This window comes from Panulirus ornatus, chromosome 15 (assembly GCF_036320965.1).
Source record: "Panulirus ornatus isolate Po-2019 chromosome 15, ASM3632096v1, whole genome shotgun sequence".
In the NCBI taxonomy this organism is placed as follows: Eukaryota; Metazoa; Arthropoda; class Malacostraca; order Decapoda; family Palinuridae; genus Panulirus; species Panulirus ornatus.
In genome coordinates, this window is record NC_092238.1 from 57,815,175 (window position 1) to 57,825,003 (window position 9,829).

The window sequence follows — 9,829 nt, forward strand, 5'->3', positions numbered from 1 at the left end:
TAGCTGTCATTTAATAATGCACCGAAACCACAGCTCCCTTTCCACATCCAGGCCCACAAAACATTCCATGGTTTACCCCAGACATTTCACATGCCCTGGTTCAATCCACTGACAGCCCTTCGACATCGGTATACCCCATCATTCCAATTCACTCTATTCCTTACACGCCTTTCACCCGCCTGCATGTTCAGGCCCCGATCACTCAAAATCTTTTTCACTCCATCTTTCTACCTCCAATTTGGTTTTCCACTTTTCCTCGTTCCCTTCACCTCTGACACAGATACCCTCTTGGTCAATATTTCCTCACCCATTCTCTCCATGTGACCAAACAGTTTCAAAACACCTTTTCTTCTCTCTCAGTCACACTCTATTACCACACATCTCTCTTACCCTATTATTACATACTCGATCAAACCATCTCACACCACATACTGTCCTGAAAAATCTCATTTCCAGCACATCCACCCTCCTCCGCACAACTCTATGCATAGCACACGCCTTGCAACCATGTAACATTGTTGAAACCACTATTCCTTCAAACATACCCATTTTTGTTTTCCGAGATAATGTTCTCTACTTCACACTCTTTCCAACGCTCCCAGAACTTTCTCCCCCTCCCCACACCATGAATCACTTCTGCTTCCATGGTTCCATCTGCTGCCAAATCCACTCCCAGACATCTAAAACACTTCACTTCCTCCAGTTTTTCTCCATTCAAACTAACCCCCCAATTGACTTGTCCCTCAACCCTACTGTGCTTAATTAACCTTGCTGTTATTCACATTTACTCTCAGCTTTCTTCTTTCACACACTTTACCAAACACAGTCACCAGCTTCTGCAGTTTCTCACACGAATCAGCCACCAGCGCTGCATCATCAGCGAGCAACAACTGACTCACTTACCAAGCACTTTCATCCACAACAGACTGCATACTTGCCCCTCTTTCCAAAAGTCTTGCATTCATCTCCCTAACAACCCTATCCATTAATAAATTAAACTACCATGGAGACATTACACACCCCTGCCGCAAACCTACATTCACCATATATATCCCTTGGGATAGGGGAGAAAGATTTCTTCCCACGTGTTCCTCACGTGTCGTACTAGGCGACTAAATGGGACGGGAGCTGGGGGCTAGAAACCCTCCCCTCCTTGTGTTTCAACTTTCTGAAAGCAGAAACAGAAGAAGGGCTCAAACCGGAAGTGCTCATTCTCCTCGAGGACTCATGTTGGTGTATCTAAATGTGTGTGGATGGAACCAAGATGAGAGAAAAGGGGAGATAGGTGGTAAGTTTGAGGAAATTAACCTGGATATTTTGGCTCTGAGTGAAACGAAGGTCAAGGGTAATGGGGAAAAGTGGTTTGGGAATGTCTTATGAGTAAAGGCAGGAGTTATTGAGTGGACAAGAGCAAGGGAAGGAGTGGCACTAATCCTGAAATAGGAGTGGTGGGAGTATGTGATAGAGGGTAAAAAAGAAAATTCAAGATTGATATAGGTGAAACTGAAAGTGGATGGAGAAAGATGGATGATTATTGGTACATATGCACCTGGGCATGAGTAGAAAGATCATGAGAGGCAAGTGTTTAGGGAGTAGCTTAGTGAGTGTGTTAGAAGTTTTGATGCACCGGGTTATAGAGATGGGTGATTTGAATGCAAAGGGGAGTAATGTGGCAGTTGAGGGAATAATTGGTGTACATGGGGTGTTCGGTGTTGTAAATGGAAATGGTGAAGAGCTTGTAGAGCTTTATGCCGAAAAAGGACTGGTGCTTAGGAATACCTGGTTTAAAGGGACAAACATACATAAATACATATGTAAGTAGGAGTGATGGCCAGAGAGCGTTATTGGATTACGTGTTAATTGATAGGCGTGCGAAAGAGAGACTTTTGGATGTTAATGTGCTGAGAGGTGAAACTGGAGGGATGTCTGATCATTATACTGTGGAGGCGAAGGTGTTGATATATAGAGGTTTTCTGAAAAGAAGAGAGAATGTTGGGGTGAAGAGAGTGGTGAGAGTAAGTGAGCTTGGGAAAGAAACTTTTGTGAGGAAGTACCTGGAGAGACTGAGTACAGAATGGAAAAATGTGAGATCAAAGGACATAAGGGGTGTGGGGGAGGACTGGGATATATTTAGGGAAGCAGTGATGGCTAGCTCAAAAGATGCTTGTGGCATGAAAATCGTGGGAGATGGGCAGACTAGGAAGGTTAGTGAGTGGTGGGAAGAAGAAGCAAAATTATTAGTGAAAGAGAAAAGAGAGTTATTTGAACGATCTTTGCAGGGCAATAGTGCAAATGACTGGGAGATGTATAAAAGAAAGCGGCAGGACGTCTAAAGAAAGGTACAAGAGGTGAAAAAAAGGGCAAAAGAGAGTTGGGGTGGGAGAGTATCCTAAAATTTTGGGGGGAATAAAAAGATGCTTTGGAAGGATATAAATAAAGTGCGAAAGACAAGAGAACAAATGGTAACATCGGTGAAGGTTGCTAATGGGGAGGTAACAACAACTAGTAGTGATGTGAGGAGAATAGAAAGATGTTTTGGAAGGAGGTAAATATAATGCGAAGTACAAGAGAATAAATGGGAACATCGGTGCAGGGGGCTAATGGGGAGGTAATAACAAGTAGTGGTGATGTGAGGAGATAGAGTGAGTATTTTGAATGTTTGTTCAATGTGTTAGATGATTGAGTGGCACATATAGGGTATTTTCGTAAAGGTGGTGTGTGAAGTGAGAGGTTTAGGGAGAATGATTTGGTAAACGGAGAAGAGGTGGTAAAAGTTTTGCGGAAGATGAAAGCCGGCAAAGCAGCGGGTTTGGATGGTATTGCAGTGGAATTTATTAGTGAAGGGGGTTACTGTGTTGTTGACTCGTTGGTACGGATACTTATTGTATGTATGACTTATGGTGAGGTGCTTGAGGATTAGTGGAATGCATGAATAGTGCCATTGTACAAAGGTAAAGGGGAAAAAGGTAAGTGCTCAAATTACAGATGTATATGTTTGCTGAGTATTTGGCTATGGATGGGGTTGTTAGGGAGGTTAATGCAAGAGTTTTGGAGAGGGGGGGCAACTATGCAGTCTGTTGTGGATTAATGGGCTTGGAAAGTGAGTTAGTTTTTGTTCGCTGATGATACAGCACTGGTGGCTCATTTCTGTGAGAAACTGCAGAAGATGGTGACTGAGTTTGGTAAGGTGTGTGAAAAAAAAAGCTGAGAATAAATAGGTTATTAGGTACAGTAGGGTTGGGGGATAAGTTAATTTGGAAGTAAGTTTGAAAAGAGAAAAACTAGAGGAAGTGAGGTGTTTTAGATATCTGGGAGTGGATTCGGCAGTGAATGAAACCATGGAAGCAGAAGTGAGTCAGAGGGTGGGGGGAGGGGGCGAAAATTCTGTGTGTTGAAAAATGTGTGGAAGGCGGGAACATTATCTCGGAATGGAAAAGAGAGCATGTTTGAAGGAATAGTGGTTCCAACGACGATATATGGTTGAAAGGCATGGGCTGTAGATTGAGTTGTGCGGAGGAGGGTGGATATGTTGGAAATCAGATGTTTGAGGACAATATGTGGTATGAGGTGGTTTGGTCGAGTAAGTAATGAAAGGGTGAGAGAAAAATATGGTAATAGAGAGAGTGTTGTTGAGAGAGCAAAATATGGTGTTTTGAAGTTGTTTGGTCACATGGAGAGACTGAGTGAGGAAAAATTGACAAAGAGGATATATTCATCAAAGGTGGAGTGAACGAGAAATGGGAGACCAAATTGGAGCCGGAAGGATGGAGTGAAAAAGATTTTGAGCGATCGGGGCCTAAACATGTAGGAGGATGAAAGGCGTACAAGGAATAGAGTGAATTGGAACTATGCTTTGTACTGGGGTCAACGTGCTGTCATTGGATTGAACCAGGACATGTGAAGCGTATGGGGTAAACCATGGGATGTTCTCTGGGTCCTGGATGTGGAAAGGGAGCTGTGGTTTCAGTGCGTCATATGTGACAGCTAGAGACTGAGGGTGAACGAATGTGGCCTTTGTTGTCTTTTCCTAGCGCTACCTCGGGCACATGCGGGGGCAGGGGGCTGTCATTTCATGTGGGGCGGGTTGGCGACAAGAATGAATTAAGGCAACGGTAATGAATTATGCACAAGTGTATATATGTATAAGTCTGTGTATGTATATATATGTATGTATACGTTGAAATGTATAGGTATGTATATGTTCTTGTGTGAAAGTGTATGTATTCGCATGTGTATGTGGGTGGGTTGGGACATTCTTTCGTCTGTTTCCTTGCGCTACCTCGCTAACTATATATATATATATATATATATATATATATATATATATATATATATATATATATATATATATATATATATATACATATACATATTTTTTTCTTTTTTTGCTTTGTCGCTGTCTCCCGCGTTTGCGAGGTAGCGCAAGGAAACAGACGAAAGAAATGGCCCAACCCACCCAATGCACATGTATATACATACGTCCACACACGCAAAATTACATACCTACACAGCTTTCCATGGTTTACCCCAGACGCTTCACATGCCCTGATTCAATCCACTGACAGCACGTCAACCCTGGTATACCACATCGATCCAATTCACTCTATTCCTTGCCCTCCTTTCACCCTCCTGCATGTTCAGGCCCCGATCACACAAAATCTTTTTCACTCCATCTTTCCACCTCCAATTTGGTCTCCCACTTCTCCTCGTTCCCTCCACCTCCGACACATATATCCTCTTGGTCAATCTTTCCTCACTCATTCTCTTCATGTGCCCAAACCATTTCAAAACACCCTCTTCTGCTCTCTCAACCACGCTCTTTTTATTTCCACACATCTCTCTTACCCTTACGTTACTTACTCGATCAAACCACCTCACACCACACATTGTCCTCAAACATGTCATTTCCAGCACATCCATCCTCCTGCGCACAACTCTATCCATAGCCCACGCCTCGCAACCATACAACATTTTTTTGTTGGAACCACTATTCCTTCAAACATACTCATTTTTGCTTTCCGAGATAATGTTCTCGACTTCCACACATTCTTCAAGGCTCCCAGAATTCTCGCCCCCTCCCCAACCCTATGATCCACTTGCTCTTCCATGGCTCCATCCGCTGCCAGATCCACTCCCAGATATCTAAAACACTTTACTTCCTCCAGTTTTTCTCCATTCAAACTTACCTCCCAATTGACTTGACCCTCAACCCTACTGTACCTAATAACCTTACTCTTATTCACATTTACTCTTAACTTTCTTCTTTTACACACTTTACCAAACTCAGTCACCAGCTTCTGCAGTTTCTCACATGAATCAGCCACCAGCGCTGTATCATCAGCGAACAACAACTGACTCACTTCCCAAGCTCTCTCATCCCCAACAGACTTCATACTTGCCCCTCTTTCCAAAACTCTTGCATTCACCTCCCTAACAACCCCATCCATAAACAATTTAAACAACCATGGAGACATCACACACCCCTGCCGCAAACTTACATTCACTGAGAACCAGTCACTTCTCTTCCTACACGTACACATGCCTTACATCCTCGATAAAAACTTTTCACTGCTTCTAACAACTTGCCTCCCACACCATATATTCTTAATACCTTCCACAGAGCATCTCTATCAACTCTATCATATGCCTTCTCCAGATCCATATATGCTACATGCAAATCCATTTGCATTTCTAAGCATTTCTCACATATATTCTTCAAAGCAAACACCTGATCGACACATCCTCTACCACTTCTGAAATCACACTGCTCTTCCCCAATCTGATGCTCTGTACATGCCTTCACCCTCTCAATCAATACCCTCCCATATAATTCACTAGGAATACTCAACAAACTTATACCTCTGTAATTTGAGCACTCACTCTTATCCTCTTTGCCTTTGTACAATGGCACTATGCACGCATTCCGCCAATCCTCAAGCACCTCACCATGAGTCATACATACATTAAATAACCTTACCAACCGGTCAACAATACAGTAACCCCCTTTTTAAATAGATTCCATTTCAATACCATCCAAACCTATATATATATATATATATATATATATATATATATATATATATATATATATATATATATATATATATATATATATATATATATATATATATATATATACATATATATATATATTTTTTTTTTCTTTCTTTAAACTATTTGCCATTTCCCGCGCTAGCGAGGTAGCGTTAAGAACAGAGGACTGGGCCTTTTTTGGAATATCCTCACCTGGCCCCCTCTGTTCCTTCTTTTGGAAAAAAAAAAAAAAGAAATGAGAGGGGAGGATTTCCAGCCCCCCGCTCCCTCCCCTTTTAGTCGCCTTCTACGACACGCAGGGAATACGTGGGAAGTATTCTTAATCCCCTATCCCCTATATATATATATATATATATATATATATATATATATATATATATATATATATATATATATATATATATATATATATATTTTTTTTTTTTTTTTCTATTTATTTATTTTGCTTTGTCGCTGTCTCCCGCGTTTACGAGGTAGCGCAAGGAAACGGACGAAAGAAATGGCCTAACCCACCCCCATACACATGTATATACATACACGTCCACACATGCAAATATACATACCTATACATCTCAATGTACACATATATATACACACACAGACACATACCTATATACCCATGCACACAATTCACACTGTCTGCCTTTATTCATTCCCATCGCCACCTCGTCACACATGTGGCGAGGTGGCGATGGGAATATATGTATGTATATATATGGGGATAGGGGATATGTGTATGTATATATATGGGAATATATGTATATGTACATATATGTATGTATATGTATGGGGATAGTGGAGAAAGAATACTTCCCACGCATTCTTCACGTGTCGTAGAAGAAGACTAAAGGGGACGGGAGCGGAGGCTAGAAACCCTCCACTCCGTGTATTTCAACTTTCTAAAAGAGGAAACAGAAGGAGTCACACGAATAGAGCTCATCCTCCTCGAAGGCTCAGATTGGGGTGTGTAAATGTGTGTGGATGCAACCAAGATGAGAAAAAAGGAGAGATAGCTAGTATGTTTGAGGAAAGACCGTGGATGTCTTGGCTCTGAATGAAACGAAGCGCAAGGGTAAAGGGGAAGAGTGTTTTGGGAATGTCTTGGGAGTAAAGTCAGGGGTTAGTGAAAGGACAAGTGCAAGGGAAGGAGTCGTACTACTCCTGAAACAGAAGTGGTGGGAGTATGTGATAGAGTGTAAGACAGTAAACTCTAGATTAATATGGGTAAAACTGAGAGTTGATGGAGAGAGATGGGGGATTATTGGTGCATATGTACCTGGGCATGAGAAGAAAGATCATGAGAGGCAAGTGTTTTGGGAGCAACTGAATGAGTGTGTTAGTGGTTTTGATGCACGAATGATGGGTGATTTGAATGCAAAGGTGAGTAATGTGGCAGTTGAGGGAATAATTGGTATACATGGGGTGTTCAGTGTTGGAAATGGAAATGGTAAAGGGCTTGTAGATTTACGTGATGAAAAAGGACTGGTGATTGGGAATACCTGGTTTAAAAAGAGAGATATACATAAGTATCTGTATGTAAGTAGGAGAGATAGCCAGAGAGCGTTACTGGATTACGTGTAAATTGATAGGCGCTCAAAAGAGAGTGTTTTGGATGTTAATGTGCTAAGAGGTGCAAATGGAGGGATGTCTGATCATTATCTTGTGGAGGCGAAGGTGAAGATTTGAAGAGGTTTTCAGAAAAAAAGAAAGAATGTTGGGGTGAAGAGAGTGGCGAGTGTAAGTGATCTTGGGAAGGAGACTTGTGTGAGGAAGTACCAGGAGAGACTGAGTACAGAATGGAAAAAGGTGAGAACAAAGGAGGTAAGGGGAGTCGAGGAGGAATCGGATGTATTTAGGGAAGTAGTGATGGCTTGCGCAAAAGATGCTTGTGTCGTGAGAAGCGTGGGAGGTGGGCAGACTAGAAACGGCAGTGAGTGGTGGAATGGAGAAGTAAGATTATTAGTGAATGAGAAGAGAGAGGCATTTGGACGATTTTTACAGGGAAATAATGCAAATGAGTGGGAAATGTATAAAAGAAAGAGGCAGGAAGTCAAGAGAAAGGTGCAAGAGGTGAAAAAAGAGGGTAAATGAGAGTTGGGGATGAGAGAGTATCATTAAATTTTAGGGAGAATAAAAAGATGTTTGGGAAAGAGGTAAATAAAGTACGTAAGAGAAGGGAACAAATGGGAACTTCAGTGAAGGTGGCTAATACTGAGGTGATAACAAGTAGTGGTGATGTGAGAGGGAGGTGGAGTGATTATTTTGAAGTTTTGTTGAATGTATTTGATGATAGAGTGGCAGATATAGGGTGTTTTGGTCGAGGTGGTGTGCAAAGTGAGAGGGTTAGGGAAAATGATTTGGTAAACAGAGAAGAGGTAGTGAAATCTTTGCTGAAGATGAAAGCCGGCAAGACAGCGGGTTTGTGTGGTATTGCAGTGAAATTTATAAAAAAAAAAAGGGATGACTGTGCTGTTGACTGGTTGGTAATGTTATTTAATGTATATATGATTCATTATGAGGTGCCTGAGGATTGGCGGAATGCGTGCATAGTGCCATTGTACAAGGGCAAAGGGGAAAAGGTAAGTGCTCAAATTACAGAGATAAAATTTGTTGAGTATTCCTGGTAAATTATATGGTAAGGTATTGATTGAAAGGGTGAAGGCATGTACAGAGCATCAGATTGGGGAAGAGCAAAGTGATTTCAGAAATGGTAGAGGATGTGTGGATCAGGTGTTTGCTTTGAGGAATGTATGTTATAAATACTTAGAAAAGCAAATGGATTTGTATGTAGCATTTATGGATCTGGGGAAGGCATATGATAGAGTTGATAGAGATGCTCTGTGGAAGGTATTAAGAATATATGGTGTGGGAGGCAAGTTGTTAGAAGCAGTGAAGAGTTTTTATCGAGGATTTAAGGCAGGTGTACGTATAGGAAGAGAGGAAAGTCATTGGTTCTCAGTGAATGTAGGTATGCGGCAGGGGTGTGTGATGTCTCCATGGTTGTTTGATTTGTTTATGGATGGGGTTGTTAGGGAGGTGAATGCAAGAGTTTTGGAAAGAGGAGCAAGTACGCAGTCTGTTGTGGATGAGAGAGCTTGGGAAGTGAGTCAGTTGTTCGCTGATGATAGAGCGCTGGGGGCTTATTCATGTGAGAAACTGCAGAAGCTTTTGAGTGAGTTTGGTGAAGTGTGTGAAAGAACAAAGTTGAGAGTAAATGTGAGTAAGAGCAAGGTTATTAGGTACAGTAGGTTTGAGGGTCAAGTCAATTGTTAGGTAAGTTTGAATGTAAAGTGTCTTAGATGTCTGGGAGTGGATTTGGCAGCGGATGGAACCGTTTAAGCGGAAGTGAATCATAGGGTGGGGGGGGGGGGAAATTTTGGGAGCCTTGAAGAATGTGTGGAAGTCGAGAACATTATCTCGGAAGGCAAAAATGGGTATGTTTGAAGGAATAGTGGTTCCAACGATGTTGTATGGTTTGGAGGTGTGTGCTATGGATAGAGTTGTGCGCAAGTGGGTGGATCTGCTGGATATGAGATGTTTGAGGAGAATATGTTGTGTGAGGTGGTTTGATCGTGTAAGTAATGTAAGGGTAAGAGAGATGTTCTGTAATAAAAAGAGTGTGGTTGAAAGAGCAGAAGAGGGTGTTTTGAAATGGTTTGGTCACTTGGAGAGAATGAGTGAGGAAAGATTGACCAAGAGGATATATATGTCAGATGTAGAGGGAACGAGGAGAAGTGGGAGACCAAATTGAAGGTGGAAAGATGGAGTGAAAAAA

The 9,829-nt window shown here is 41.8% G+C and overlaps 1 protein-coding gene across 1 annotated transcript in view; it reads right to left on the reverse strand.

Moving 5' to 3' along the window:
• LOC139753639 (kin of IRRE-like protein 2) overlaps positions 1–9,829 on the reverse strand; it is a gene marked incomplete at its 5' end in the record, with an annotated part of 622,394 nt that overhangs the window by 395,932 nt on the left and 216,633 nt on the right. The window lies entirely within an intron of this gene.